The sequence below is a fragment of the Bacillus rossius genome, chromosome 1, assembly GCF_032445375.1.
Source record: "Bacillus rossius redtenbacheri isolate Brsri chromosome 1, Brsri_v3, whole genome shotgun sequence".
NCBI classification, from domain to species: Eukaryota; Metazoa; Arthropoda; class Insecta; order Phasmatodea; family Bacillidae; genus Bacillus; species Bacillus rossius.
Genome location: NC_086330.1, coordinates 110,229,634 through 110,245,561, shown reverse-complemented (window position 1 = coordinate 110,245,561; position 15,928 = coordinate 110,229,634). Strand labels below are relative to the sequence as shown.

Here is a 15,928-nt window from a genome sequence, read left to right as displayed (position 1 = left end):
GGAAGTTGACCAACGATAACAAATTTAATGGCGGAACAAAGAAAATAATTATATTTAATATTGGCAGTAAAAGTCAAAATAGCGACGTAAAAATAACTGAATGGTTGTGTCAGTTTTGGAGCAATAGTAACGGTCGTGGTACGAGAATAAGTGAATTAATAAGTAGAATTGAATATCTATATAAAATGAATAAATAAGTAAACGATAAGTATTAAATAGGAATTAAGAAATGTATTTTAAGTGTGTGGTAGTAAATGCAGTAGTCACGATAGCAGAGCACTGTAGTGTTTATTTATACTAAATGTAACCATTGTGTATGTATGTATATATTGTTACGAACGTGAGCAAGGCCGGGACACGTGCAGGTGCATAGCTGGCTGGCGGCTGCCGCAACATGATATGCGTCGCGCGCGCCTGGAAGATAACAAGGATTGTCACTTTCCCCCTTCCTTCCCACCACTCCCCGCGTGGCGCCCTGCCTTTGATACGTAACTGACACCTGACAGCTGCGGAGTTACGCGAGCCGCCGACACGTGTTTCGAGAGATTTCTGCCGTCGGGTCGGCGGGGAATGACGCGACTGGCCCCAGCCGCGCTCGGGAGTTCTGGAAGGTTACTGGGCCTATATACATACCCGACGACGCCAGCCTGGGTCAGTCAGTGAGAGTTCAGGCGAGAGCTTTCCCGCGGCGGAGTTTCTGGGGCGATAGTGCCGCGGGTGCGGCGGATTGGCGAAGTCCTTGGACGAAGGTTCCAGGGCAGGGAGTGAGTGAGTTCAGTAAAGTCGGGGAGTTTTCCCGTGGCGGAGTTTCCGGGCGATAGAGCGGCGAAGTCCCTGGACGAAGGTTCCAGGGCGAAGAGTTCAGTTCCAGGCGATAGTGTCGCGGGCACGGCGGACTTCCGAGCGAAGTTCCGAGCGAGGCGTCGAGTGGGATCTCGGCGAAGGGGAAGTGCGACGGCGGCGACGGAGTCCTGCGATGGAGGACCACGAGGGGTGCTGCGGCGAGAGTTGCGCCAGAGGTGCGGCCCAGCGAGGTGTGCAGTGTGTAAAAACGAGTGACTGAGGAAGCAACATTTTAAGTACAATTGATTAATTGGCATTTTTAGATTATTTGCTAGTAATGTAAATAATGGCAATAAATAAAACTGTGTGTGTGATAAAAATCTATAATTGGGCTATCCGTTTGCGAACCCTGTAAATCGTAACAATATATAAAAATAAAAATATATAACGGTACAGCATAGAGAAAGAATGTGTGTTTGTGATTGTAGTAATGGATAGGAAAACGACGATTCGTGTTTCGAATTGTAGAGTAAATTAAAAGGCAATTTTTTTGCTTAAATTTAATATCTACTAACAGAGAAATGTTAACAGTAAACGTTACTGCCATAAAGTCTAGAAAGGAGGTTTTTTTTATAGCTTTTAAATGGTATTAAGTTGTAGTTGTGTTTTATGTGCTTTTCGTTTAATGTGTAAGGTGACATAAAATGTATTAGGTTATGTATAATAAGACTCGTTTTCCTCCTATAGGCATGTTTTGCAGTCGAAGTGATGAAAACAAAGAGAATGTTTTGGTGAGGGTAGGTCAGCTAATAAAAAATATATAAAAATAAATAATAGTTTATAAAAAACTAAAAAACACTCTTTATATAGAAAACCAAACTAAAATATAGAAAATTAATTTTAATAAATTTGAATAAAGAATAGTGTATTTTTTTAATAAATATAAATTAATAATAGTGTAAATAATAAAAAAATGTATTTTATTTTTAAAAAAAGCGTGGGGTGCATGGTGTCAATCTTATATATAAAATTCTCGTGTCACAGTTTTCGTTGCCATACTCCTCCGAAATGGCTTGACCGATTTTTATCAAATTTTGTATGCATATTCAGTAGGTCTGAGAATCGGCTACTATCTATTTTTCATACCCCTAAGTGATAAGGGTTGTCCACCCCTAACATTTTTTTTTTTTAATTTTTGGAGAAATTTTTTTATTTTATTTTTTTATGATGTGGCATTAAAAAATACACACAACCCTAAATTTTCACCCTTCTACCCCAAACCCCTAATTTTTAATAGAATTTTATATTTTTCAACTCCGATCGATAGCTGATCAATTAACACTTGATCAACCTTCCTCGCCTACGGCGAGCTCATTACCTGGATTAACACATAGACCACATATTAATATGAAATTCAATCCCTAAGGGAGTGAAAAAGTGATAATTTCATTTTATAACAGAAAAAATCATAGGTCATAGACATGCAAATAGTGAGGGAGTGTCATTTCTTTATGTCTGCCACACGATCATACACATAGTAAGGTCTGGCAAATTCATATTTTTCTCCTTGGTGAGACCAGCCCGCTTAGTGGAGCTCGCAGCGGCTAGCAAAATAAAGGCGCTCATAACCGTTTTGTTCTTAACTTCGTCAATAGATAGAGTTAGTTGCCTTGAATTTTAAACGCACCATCGTTTGATGCGTTAGTCATGTCTTTAATTTTCGTTTGTTTGTGCCGTATGCGTTACTATACCATTCATCCAATTGCGATGCAATTTTGGTGAGTTGTAATGCGCATGCCCGTGAAGGTTTCTGAGACGGTATAACTATTTTGCAATAGTTGGAGCACAAATCGTTTCAAAAATGTGTTTATTTCATATTATATAGCGGTAATTCGTCTGTTTTTGTTGTATAAGTGCACACTAATGACAGAATTTATTTAAATATAAAAGAGAGTCAAAGATAGAGTGATATATATAGAGTGAGATAGAGAGAGACAGAGAGATAAGTTGAGATAGAGCGAGGTATAGAGAATGAAATGGGTTAGATAAAGAGATATATAGATGTATAGAGCTATATAGAGATTTATATATAGAAGAGATAGAGATAGTGTGAGGTATATATGTAAATATGTATATATAATGATATAAATAGCGATAGAGAGATGCATATATATATAAAGATGTAGAGATAAATATATGTTTAGAGAGATGGATAGATGATTTGTATATGTGTAACTACTTCAAACATATTACAAAACATAGCTGAATGAGGCATTGCAATGCATGTCGATGATTAGCTAGATAATGGAATCTTTTCTATATTTGTAATCTCTTATTTTTAAGCTTTTTTCTATATTACTTTAAAGAGTCTAGATTACATACAGACCAGGTAAATAACTATAAACTGGCAGAGCAACGTCTGTCGGGATCTGAAAGTGATATAAATTATTTTGCACACTTGACATTCAAATTAAGAAGACAATTACTAACTACATCTGATTTCGAAAAAGGTACCCTTCATCCTGTATTCAGCCCGGGCAACGCCGGGTACTGCAGCTAGAAATTCCCTAGAAATAATTTATATGGCAAAACAACGTTTGCCGGGTTAGCTAGTAGTTATATATATTTTATTGACAGAAATGAGTAGAAGGATTATCATTTCGATAATACCTTGAAAAGCACCCCACGCTTTTTTTTTTTTTAAATAAAATACATTTTTTTTCTCATTTACACTCTTATTAATTTATATTTATTAAAAAAAAATTACACTATTCTTTATTCAAATTTATTTAAAAAAATCCAATTTTTAGGTTGGTTTTCTATATAAAGCGTGTTTTTTAATTTTTTAAACTATTATTTATTTTCTCCTTTTTAGTTTGGTTTATTTATAAAAGCGTTTTTTAAACTGTTATTTGATCTATTGGACTATTAATTCCGTGATAACTTAATTATTAATTATAACGTAATTATTTTCCAAATTATTAATGTGTACAGCTGCATTGATAGTCAAATCTCGATTTTAGAAGCCATTGAAAGATTTTAACGTTATCAATATATACAGTGAGACTTAATGGTATAAGGTTATTGACGAACAAGTGACATCGACCAGTCTTACATACTGTACGAAATTAATGCTGTGAAGCAGGAAAGGATGGGAGTTACGGATTAATTATTACGTGAAGCGTTCCACATTTACGTCACAGGAATTTTGGAAAGGATAAGAATTGAGAAAGGATGATGAAAGGACCTTCTCAATGAGAGTGTATAGAATATGTGAGAAAAATTCGGATAGCCCGGACTGGGATTCGAACCAAGAGCCTTCCGATGAAATGTCGGCTGCTCTACCATCGGGCGCTCGATGTACGATAAATATGTAACAAAGCACCCCACGCTTTTTTCACAATAATACTATTATTTTTAATTCATGATTGTTTAGAGCTTAATTATTTTTCACTTTTTAGTTCGATGTGCTTTAAAAGCGTGTTTATTAGTTTTTTTTAACTATATTTCTTTTTCACTTTTTAGTTTGAATAGAAGGATTGGCGAAGTCTCAGACTAATTACAGTTGGATTTACGGCACCAATCCCAAAATTTGTTGAAAAGAAAACAAATATTTTTTTTCAGCCGTGGACAGGATTAGAACCCACGACAGGTGAATCCGTGGGTTGACGTCATCGAAGACCCGCGCCTTAATCCGCTCGGCCAACAAACCAACTGTCGTGGATATATTGTAATATTACTAATACCCCGAGTGCTCGAGCTGGAAAGTAGGTAGACGGTACGCATGCGCCGACTGCACGGTTGTCTCACTTGCTCTCACACACAGGCTGGGTGAGGAAATTATTTAAAATCCTGTCGATCCTAATCAGGATAATGAGATAATCTTATCAAATTAGTGTATTGTCATCGGTCCACGATAGATCTACAAAGTTTGAATGAAATCTGGCCGTTTAAAGTGGGTCAAAATCCCACCCAAAGGAGTCGGTTACAAACATACAGGTGAAGCTAATATAAAGCGTGTAATAAAAAAATATATTTATACGTTTGCATTGCGATATGGTAGGGATATTAATGAAGTCGTCAACAAGGCTGTGCTGAAGTAATTACAACCTGTACGTTCTTAAGATAGAAGCGCGGGAATGCAAAAGGGCTGAAGTATACTTTATGATACCTAAGAAGTATGAATTACAGTAAAAAACATCTAAAGCATAAAAACGTGGTACCTATCTCGAAATATACTAAATCGGGCGGGATTATAGCATATAATACGATACCGTAGGAAATACATCTTCGGTATTGTATTCTATACTTGAATAACAGCCACCCAAAGTTAATTTAATAAAGCAACTATTTTTTTTGCAAAACAAGCATGTGAATGCTCCCCACCCGAAACCCCTATATTCCCGCACTTGTCCCGTAATAATGTAGAGGTGGTAATGACGTCAGCGCCTAATGTTGATGACGCAATCAATATTGTAATGGTATCGGGATCTAGTCTACGCCCCATTAGTCAAACCCTTGTTTTGCCCCATAAAGCCAATCTGAACTCCTAAATAAAACCGAACGCTTAATCATTAGCAAAAAGTGAACTGTCAGTGAGAGTTACGGGTTTATGACCGTCTTTTAATATTGCCGTGGGTTTTATAGACATACAATTTATTAGGGAGTAAAACATGTCTCGTTAACTCGGCAATTGCATGCCATTTAAAATAACTTGTGCTATGAATGAGTTATAAACAACGCCACTTAGCTTGGTATGAAGTTAAAAAGAAAAACACGGCCGTGCGTGACGCGTACTGATAATTGGACGCATTAATACCATCAGGAGACAACATTCATTTGGGATTTTGGTGGAATAATCTTTATAATTATTTTAATTAATTAATTTGAGAAAGAAAGTTAAAACGGAAAATAATTATTCCATGAGTGCAATTTTATTTATTTATTTATTTATTTATCGTCTTTATTGGTGGCGAAGTTAAGGCGGTACGCCTTTTCTTACACTTAACCACTTTTCTGCAATTACATCAAATAGTGGAATACTAAAAATTAAGCATGGTATAAGCAGATGTTGACTAAATATTAAAAGAACAATTTATTCACAAGGCTTTGTGAAAATCCCTAAAATCTAAGTTTGTTTTTATATAGTTGGTCTCTGATTGCGCGTATGCTTTTTTAGTTGGTTTCTGATGGCGCATCTGCGTCCGGTAGATTCACGTTCACCTTCTAACAAGAGTCATTGTAATCACGTTTACCTTCGAATATTATTCCACCAAAATCCCAAATGAATGTTGTCTCCTGATGGCATTACTGCGTCCAATTATTAGTACGCCATGTTTTTCTTTTTAACTTCTTACCAAGCTAAGTGGCGTTGTTTATAACACAACACTGCACTGCAAATTAAAGTATTAGTTAGTAGGTATAAGTTTGTGACAATGGCAGTTTCGTAACTTGTTTAAATAAAGAGTCATTTAATGTCTCCGGCATTTAAAATATGTATAAAGCTAAAAATATAAAAAGGCCTCATACCATTTTAAGCCAAAACATGTCATATGAAACCTGTGTTCAATATGTGGTTAAATATTTAAAAATGTCAAGAACTATAATTTTAAGATGCTATTGTTCAATCTTTCACATCGCATCTCATAATCACCATTGCCGAAGAGTCCATCACAAGAAAAGAATTTAATCATTACATCAATAAGTACTTCAATATGGAAAAAAGAAAAGAAAAAAAAATTACAGCGGCCACCAAATCGGAATCGCACATTCAAAGTTGTATAAATCATAAAGTTAACCAAACTACTTTATTTGGCTTACTTAACTGCCCGCATTCCAATTGGTGTAATGTACAGTCGATCATAAAAAACATGGTGATATTTTACAAAATTTGATTTTAGATGTGCTACAATTGTACTTTCCATGGTGTTGCGGTTACACACTAACATGCAGTTGGTTTTATGTTCATCAGGAACTTTATAGTGCTACTGCTTGCTCTCTCCTAAAATATTAGTCTACAAAACATCAGAATCATTAGTTATAATCATTGTGATTTCTACTATGTGTCTTTTGATAAGAAAGAAGTGTTACAAATACAAATCCTATAATGATAAAAAAAAACTGCTCCTGATATTTATATACAACAAAAGCATAACAGACTTCAGGAGCTACCAAAAGATATTCCAATGCTTAATCACAACTGCTTCTCTCATAACAAGCACAGAAATAAATCTGTTGTCTGTTGGTCTCCAATTCTTTTTATTTTATGTTTTTACTAATGAGAAGTTATAGTAGACAGTAGGTACTGTATAATGTGTGCAGTTGAAAGTTTTCAATTACAGCAATAATTGAGATATACTATTTACATTTTATTAAATATAAAATACATTTATTCAAGTCAGAAACTAAGTAATTACATAAATAACCAATTTAATTTTAACTTTTATAATGTCTCAAAAAATTCCAATCACAATATTTTCATAAGCCACCAAAATGTTGAACACAAAAAAATGAGTGTCCCAATAACTTATTACCAACAACTGAAAATAGTTCAAAAGGAATTTTAACAATGTATGTAAATGCAAAAAGCTGTGTATACAAACTTTATAAACTAATAGAAGAACCCGGCATTGTTCTGCCTGCATATATTTATTAATTTTTTTTATATCTAAAAATGAATGGTTTGTATTTTACCTAGAATCTATAATGTTATAAAAATTTTGGAAAAATGAAAGATAACTTACAGATAACTAATCACAGTCACAATCAGTATTTGTAATTATTTGTTGCCATGTGTTCCTTGAGTTATAGCAAAACTGATATTGTATAAATATTGACATATAAGACTTTCAAAGATAGTTTGGTTGCATGTGATACAAAAATATTTAATGTTTATTGACAGATAGACATCCAAGAAGAGTTCAGTTGTGTGTGATACAAATGTCATTTGTCTACAAATAAAAGAATAATAGTTACTCATTACTGCAGAACCTGGCATTGCCCAGACTGAACACAAGGTGATAGCGCTATATGACAGTGTGGTGGACAAGAGAAATGACACACATTTACTGATTATACAAATGTCTATGACCTATGATTATCTGTTTACCTATGGCAATCAGTTGAAAAATATAAAATTTGATACGCTGCAGCACCATATAGCGGTGAGTTACAAAAAAAAATGGATAGCAAAAAAAATTTCTTCATGAAAAAACACTTTGATGTACCAACTTTCATGGTGATAGGTTAAATGGTGTTGGAGTTTATAGACGTCATATTAACCAATATCCAATTTATATATATATATATATATATATATATATATATATATATATATGTGTGTGTGTGTTTTATGAGAAATAATGTTTTGTAAACTACTTTTTGCTACGTTTCTCCTGATGAATAAAATTTTAATCTAAAAACAGTAATTTTCCCCCCTTAAATTTTGTATCTCAAATTTGTTTCTTAAATTTAAGTGATATTAGTACAACATTCCCAATATTTCAAATTAAAAGCTGAAAACATGATTTCCATCAGCATGTACTTTGTAATTGCATATACTAATAGCTGACTAAGGCACCAATGGTTACAAGGATATGTTATAATTTTTAGACGTCACTGCCTGAGGTCCAGACACAAACATCATTCTACATGTTATTAACTACATAAATTTAAATTTAAACTGTTAATAAAACTTTCAAACATTTGTGAAACGTATGCTGGGAAGTAATCGTAAAGGCTCAAGGTCAGCCACTATATAGTTATTAATTTTTTTGTAAAAAAATTTAATACTTATGCCTAAGTTAACAAGTTGTATGAATTTCCCAACTGTGTAAACACAGAAAAACTAATAGCCGATTGACTGTGAAGCAATTAATTAGTAAAGAAAACACTTGAGTGTTACAAATAGCAGAGAAAATGTAATCTAAATCTAATAACATAAGAACGCAATTATTCCTAATGTTGGGTGTGAGGTAAAGCCTGAAGTACCTATTATCTTGTAAATATAAATGCTAATTCTAATATTTTTGTTGAGCATTATGTTATATAAGTAAAGTTTTAGGCAGGTGGATGAATGTGACAATTGAAAGCAAACTTTCGACTGCCTTCTTTTCAACTATACATACAGAGAAGTGTTTTTCTTGTGCACATGGTAAATTAATGCAGTGACCATGACATAGGGCCATTGAGAGAAACCAAGGGCCCAGCAACAAATAATTTTATTGGGTCCCTTTCCTATTATTTATTGTACAAACGTAACAAACCCCAAAATTCTAAAATAATAATAATCATCTAAAGACGGTAAACGTTACTGTGGCCAGACATAATCTGTACATATAACATTGCTTGTAAGGTTTACAATGAAATTATATTATCAAATGACTTGCAAGTTCATGTGTCAAACAAAGTAGGCCCAAGTATTAAAAAAAAAACTTCAAACTCAACCGGGGCCATTCTAGTGCTTGGGCTGATAGGATGTTGCCCCTCCCCCTCCCTCTCAATGGCCCTGACAATAAGAACTTCAAAAAACCCGCAACTGACAAAATTATGATAAAAAAATCCAGCCTGCCAGTAAGTAAATGCTACTGGAAAAGGGGCAACAGGTTTAATATAGACCATTTTTACTTCTCATTTTTTACCAAGGTCATTGACCTCATTTACAAAACAAGATTTTATCTTACTTTCTCTAGAGAAACTCATGTGGTCTTTTCTCCCAACCTCTTTGCAACAGTTAAATAGATCTCGATACTTACTAAACTAAAATGTTAATAAAGATATTTATACCCACATGAATATAGAATTTATAGTTTAGGCAACCAAATTTTTCCTAAAAGTGATTCAACCTTTCTAGTATTTTTTCCATAATAAAATGATTAATTTATAATAAGTTAACTGAAATAAAATTACGATCATTTTAGTATTCCGACAACATAGCAATAACGTGCCGAAACTCAAAATAAATAATAAAGATTCATTTTCTAGTTTGTTCAGCAATAAAAAAAATTGTGAATCACAAAATATATTAGATTGATTGGGATTCTAGAACACTACATGATTTCCTAATAATTATTTTTCTTTATCAAAATTCATAACATGGTTAATATTCTACAATATTCCAAATGTAATTCTTTACGAAATTAGTTTGTGGGAAACAATAATGTTAATTTTTAACTTTGTTTGTCATGTAAGGCAATGACATCAACAATGTTCTTATGAAGTTAGTATCTATGGTATACAAGAACCTAAGAAAAAAGTTTGTATATTTAGTATAGAAATAAGTACCTAAAAAAATTACTGTAACAGGAAATAAAGAGCTATCACAGTGGCTACTTCATTCACTCTACCTGGAGCACCCACATCCACCTACTTACCTGCACCAGCTTTAACACAGTGAATATTATCTAACAATTTTTTGTATTCTTTTCCATTTCTAATCATAGGCGTGCCCAGACATTTCCATTAGGCGGGGCCCTGCTAAATTTTTAAATCAGAAGCTGAATTTAGAATGTTAAATAGCCTAAATACATTCACTCATTGCCGTGTTTATATTTTTTTGAAGTATCAACGAGATATGTTTACTAGTTAATATTTATATCCATATAATTTTAACAATCTTGAAAATATGTTTTTTTTTATAGACAAATGTTTAAAGGGTACTTACACATTTATGCCCCTCGAATTTTCCAATAGCTTGGTCCAGATCTACCTTGAAATGAACTTCTTTTTAGTGAATGCAAACACAGCAATTCAGACAACAGAACTTTAACAAACCTCTTAAAAAATTTTTTTTGCTTGGCCATTTTAAGGGACCTCGTGTTTTAAATAAACTAAGGCGGCTGTATTTCCAGAAGGATAAAATGTTTAAAAATATTGTTAATTAGCACGCTGCAACACTGAAAAACAGTTTGAGTGTCACAGTGCCAGGAATATACGAATATTAACGAACGCATTAGAGAAAATGCCGATCTGAGTGATTACATTAGGGGGGGCCATGGCCCACCTGGCCCCCCCTGTAGGCACACCTATGTTTCTAATATAGTCTTATTGAATTACTTTATAGTTAATTATCTAGATTAGAGACTTTGGTGTGTGTATATATATACACACACACACACATATATATATCTTTATATATATGTATATATACATATATATATATATATATAAAGACATTCCAATTGCAGTTTTACTAACCATTGTGGTAGTTGTGTTGAGACAGGAGAGCAAGATTACAAAATTTTAATTACCAGCAAAAGGGTTATAGCTTAAGGGGCCCGCCTCGTCAGGGGTGTACGTGTGTTAGTGAGGCGGGATGATAAGCGTGACGCTCGATGGTATTTCTAGCGCGGTATCACCTCTAGGCTCAAGGCTCTGAACTGGCGCGCAGTCTTCTCGTCGTCAATTGATAACTGTGAAATTTGTGCGGGACCGTATTTTTATATTACGGGGAAATGAAGATAAAGGTGTAATGCAAGTCCCTTAAGTGCTTTCAAGAATCTGTACCACTTGTTTTACACCTAAAAATTACTCTGAAAACATGCGTTTCAGCCATTTTAACTCTTATAGAAGTACAGTTTAAAAATATAATGATCCAAAATTAAAAGTACTTTTCGGGCCTCAGCGAACTCTTAAATGCTTTTCGTAAACATACCCCACTCTGATATCTTGAGAAGTTTTGAAATCTCGTTTTTCCTGAAGCTCTGCACACCGTGTGTGACCAAGAAGGCAGGCCCCTTAAGTGCTGTATTCATATACCTTCATTACCACAATGTTTAATTATCCTGTACGTATTTTTATGTTTCAGTAATATCTGAGTCAATGTGGTAATTCATTAATTATAGAAACAATTTCTTAGGTTGTTTTACATTTGTGAATGTGATTGAAACTATACAGAAAGGTTATTTTAAGTTATGTATATGTGTGTTAATTTTAATTTGTAGGTACAATATTTTTTATCATCGCAAATATATATTGTTTGTGATTTTAAGAAGTCCCACATAGTGGAATGCAGGCAAGACACGTCGAATGAATTGCTCATGTATCATTTTGTATGTTCTTTCCTAAGTGAAATACGTAATCAATTTGTTGGCAGCAGAAATTTATGGTTTTTCAAAGTGGGTATGTCAGTTTTGTGCCATTATTGTATTTTCTGATGCAAGTATAGCTGGTGTTTCTGCGAGTGTTGCATGATGTGAGGCAGAACATACATCAGTATGATCAGCAAATTCTAATTTAGTTGGGTACTTCATGAAATTCATATTTCGTCAAAGGTTCTACACAATCACGAACATCTTCATTTCCTGCTCACAGAAAAAATGTACTATCCTCCGACATAGGTGAGCACTCATAGTTTTAAGTTTTTTTTAATACCCAAATCCTACACATTTGATCCTGATAGTATTATTATGTATTCAGTGATCCTGTTGTAACATGACACTTGCTGTTTCAATTATTAATAATAGTAATATTTTTACAGCATATTCCAAAAATACTTATTTGGGACACTAGAGAAGTTCCTATATAAACCATGAAAACAGTGTTTCTATTCCTATTGGTTTATGAGAAATCACAGTTAATAGATTACATTACAATACTTTGCAAAGCATTAACGTGGCCGCTGCCATTTTTTGCTTTTCCGTGTGGGTCTGTGTGTGTATATAATTTGTAAATCTTTAGTTAAATTGTGAAAATAGTCAATTATGTTAGATCAGCTAAATTAAAAATACTTCAAAACAATGTGTACAGTTGGTTGGGTTAATATAACTACATAAACAATACTGTTAAATAATGTGAACGATTGGTTGGATCAGGATAGCTAATTCTTAAATTGGTAATTCCTAAACAACCATTAAAAATATTTTACAGTATTTTTACTGTAGCTATAATAATCCAACCAACTGTCCACAAAGTTTTGAAGTATTTTTAATGTAGCTTACCTAATGTAATTGACCATTCTAACAATTTAACTCAAGTTCTCCTAATCATATACCTACACACACAGACCCACAAGGGAAATCGAAAAATTGTGGCAGCCATAACAATACACACGTATTATAATTTAAGTTATAAACTGTGATTTCTCAGAAACCAGTACCTAGGAATTCAGTAACACTGTTTTCAGGGTAAATACAGGAATGTGTCTAGTGTTTTATATATAGTAAGTATTTTTAGAGTGTTAACATGACTTCATTGAAAAGCAGTGCTGTAAAAAAATTACCTTAATCATAATTCTCTAATTTATTATGCTAGTTCTGGAGTCCCGCAAGGTAAACTCTATTACCTTTGTTATTCAACATTTTATTAATACAACTACAGTTATAAATTACTTCTCCACTCTGTTATTTCCTGATGATTTGAAAATCTGCAGAAAAGATACTTCACTTCATAACTGTTTGTGACTTCAGTCTGACATTGCTGAAATTGCAAATTGGTATAGGCTACCTGCAATATTTTTGCTCCTCAATAAAGAAAAAGCCTATAGGTATAATAGTCATTAGGTAGTAAATTTAACCGTATCAGATATAAATATAATATAATAACTTTCCACTTTCTATCACTAATTTCATTGAAGATCTAGGTGTTATATACTTGACACTAAAATATACTTCAACCAACACATTGATAACTCGCATAGAAAACTAGCTTTAATTAAATTCATTATTAATCACACATCAGACAATGAATCAATTCTTTCTCTCTCTCTTTAGCCCAAGAGAGATCTGAATTAGAATGTGTTTCCAATATCTGGTACAACCCCAATAAAACTTATAGTGACAAAATTATTCAAATCTAAAATCAAATTTAGTCTCTCTTGTTGAATGTGGTATGTAATCTTTTAGATTAACTTTATGTTCGCAACTGCTACAATTCTAAATAAACTCAAATGCAAATATTTTCTTGATAATACTGGTCTCCAAGAACCTCAATTTAATAGTCGTCAACCGCATAAGTAATACTTTGTTTGGTTCAAAATGAACATATAATTTAGAGATAAATTTCTAATTTTTACAATATTTTTGCATTTCTTTGATAGGTCAAATTAGTATTTTGTACTATTATTAATATTTATATAAAAATACTTTATCATCTCTTTCATAACTAGGTAGCCTACATATATTTTTTTCTATGTTATAATTTTTTTATATTGTTTTTAATTTCATATAGATAATTATATCATGTATCCAAGTTCATCACATGATTCTGATGGAATGATCCTGTATATAATGATCCAGTGATAAATGATGATTGCTGTTTTAATTTAGTACGTCGAAAGATCCTGAACATAGAAAAAACTTGAATCACACAATACAAACAAATTATGTCCGATCTTGTGGAAATTTTTTCTTTCATATACATTTTGTGATTGTAATCTCGTCATCTCAAAGTTTTTTTGGTATATCCAGGATCTTTCGACATAATAAATTAAAACAGCACGCATCATGTACCATGCACCATATGATCAATGTATACAGGATCATGTCAACCAGGATGAAGGGCTAAACTTGGATACGTTTATATGGAGCTTTTACATCACATATAACCCTTGAATATATTGCATTTATGCGAGCTAATTTAGATTTTTTCATATGTATTTGTCTGTTCTTGTCCAGTAGTAAATGTCCTGTCTGCTGTAGTCACTGCATGCTTATAGTGCCTGCTTGCGGTGAGGTGTCTAACTGTGGATGGAGTTCTCCCTGCAGGTAGTGTCTACGTGTTGTAGTGCCTACCTGCATGTGGGGCTTTCCCTGCATATGGTGCCTACTTACTGGTAGTGCCTGCCTGCTTGCAGTGACTGCTTTGTTGTTTGTGCAATTGTTTAAACATGTTTTGTAGATTGGTGACTGTTTTAAGTAGTGCCCGCCTCAAAAACTTCCCCTCTGTTGGCGGCCATGACAAATTTATACATTAATTAATTTCAGTATGAATGAAAATCCAATGATTCTGAAGTTTAGATTTGAGTGTCTGGATAGTGTGAGTTAAATATGTTCTAATCTGCCCCACATATTAAAGATAGCTTCGATTAAAATCGTAGCAGATAGGTGGGTGTCCTGAATTCGAGCTCCAATACTGACAATATTAGCGTTACGAAATACTTAAATTAAAAAAAAAATCATTGCATTGCTCTACCTAAAACCACGGTTAATAGTATCCGCAATAGATGTGTAAATACATAAAAGTTAAGTCAAAGACGTAAACAAGTTAATGGAAACTATCTTTCTAGTACAGGACCAGCGAATTGTATCATTTCCTATAAATAACGAATCCGAGTCAACCACAAGATGCCATATAAGCCAGAACTTGTCTAAATGCTGATAAAAAATTTTGACTCAGAAATTAGTCTAGTGTACAAACCTTTGAATCTGGAATTCTGGATGACTTTAAGACGCGCTCGATATTTTTTTACACACGTCAAAGCACGGATATAATGCGTTTCAAAATTTAATAAACACAACTTCACACCGCTTGGATTCACTGTAACATAAGCTTTGGATAAGAAAGCACTAATGAATAAAAACCCTCATACAGTTGAGATTTCATTGTAAGTACATATTTAAAATTATTACATTTGACATAAAGTTATACCATAACACAACCACTACACATTTCGCTCTGACTCCAATCATTTACATAGAACAAGGTTTATAAATACATTAGGCATAGAAGGAAAGCACGAAGAGAAACCAAACCTTAGAATACATTTACGATCGTTTGAACATTTAACACAGAATGTAAAAAAAATCACATGTACAGAAATTAAAGTTGGAATTACGATTTTAAAAACTTTTTAAACTTAAGAATTAAAACTTAGCTCTACACGTAAAAACAAATTCGCTATTTTGAATTTTAGATCCAGTGTAGTCCACTAGTTCCATTGATTCACAAGTCTAACGTGATAAAATGTTAGCTTCTAAATTGTTGCACCTCTTATACACAGCAAATACACTGATATATTTGCAACTGTGATCCTGGTACTGAGAATAAAACAGTAGCAATTTCAAGATACATATAAATCTATTGCACACGACATTTGCACATTAGTGACATATGTAATGTACGTAATGTGAATTTGAGGGCTAAAATAACACAATACTTTTAAATAATGGTTGTGTATAGTTATGTATGCGCATTGAAAGTTGGCTGGGTT

At 33.3% G+C, this 15,928-nt stretch overlaps 1 protein-coding gene across 1 annotated transcript in view; it reads right to left on the bottom strand.

Moving 5' to 3' along the window:
• Window positions 1-15,406, bottom strand: part of LOC134542079 (probable E3 ubiquitin-protein ligase RNF144A) — a 272,730-nt gene extending 257,324 nt beyond the window's left edge. Inside the window, exon 1 of the mRNA XM_063386001.1 lies at window positions 15,136-15,406. The gene's annotated coding sequence lies outside the window, so the exon portion shown is untranslated. The remainder of the gene's footprint in view (window positions 1-15,135) is intronic.
• Window positions 15,407-15,928: the final 522 nt, after the last annotated feature.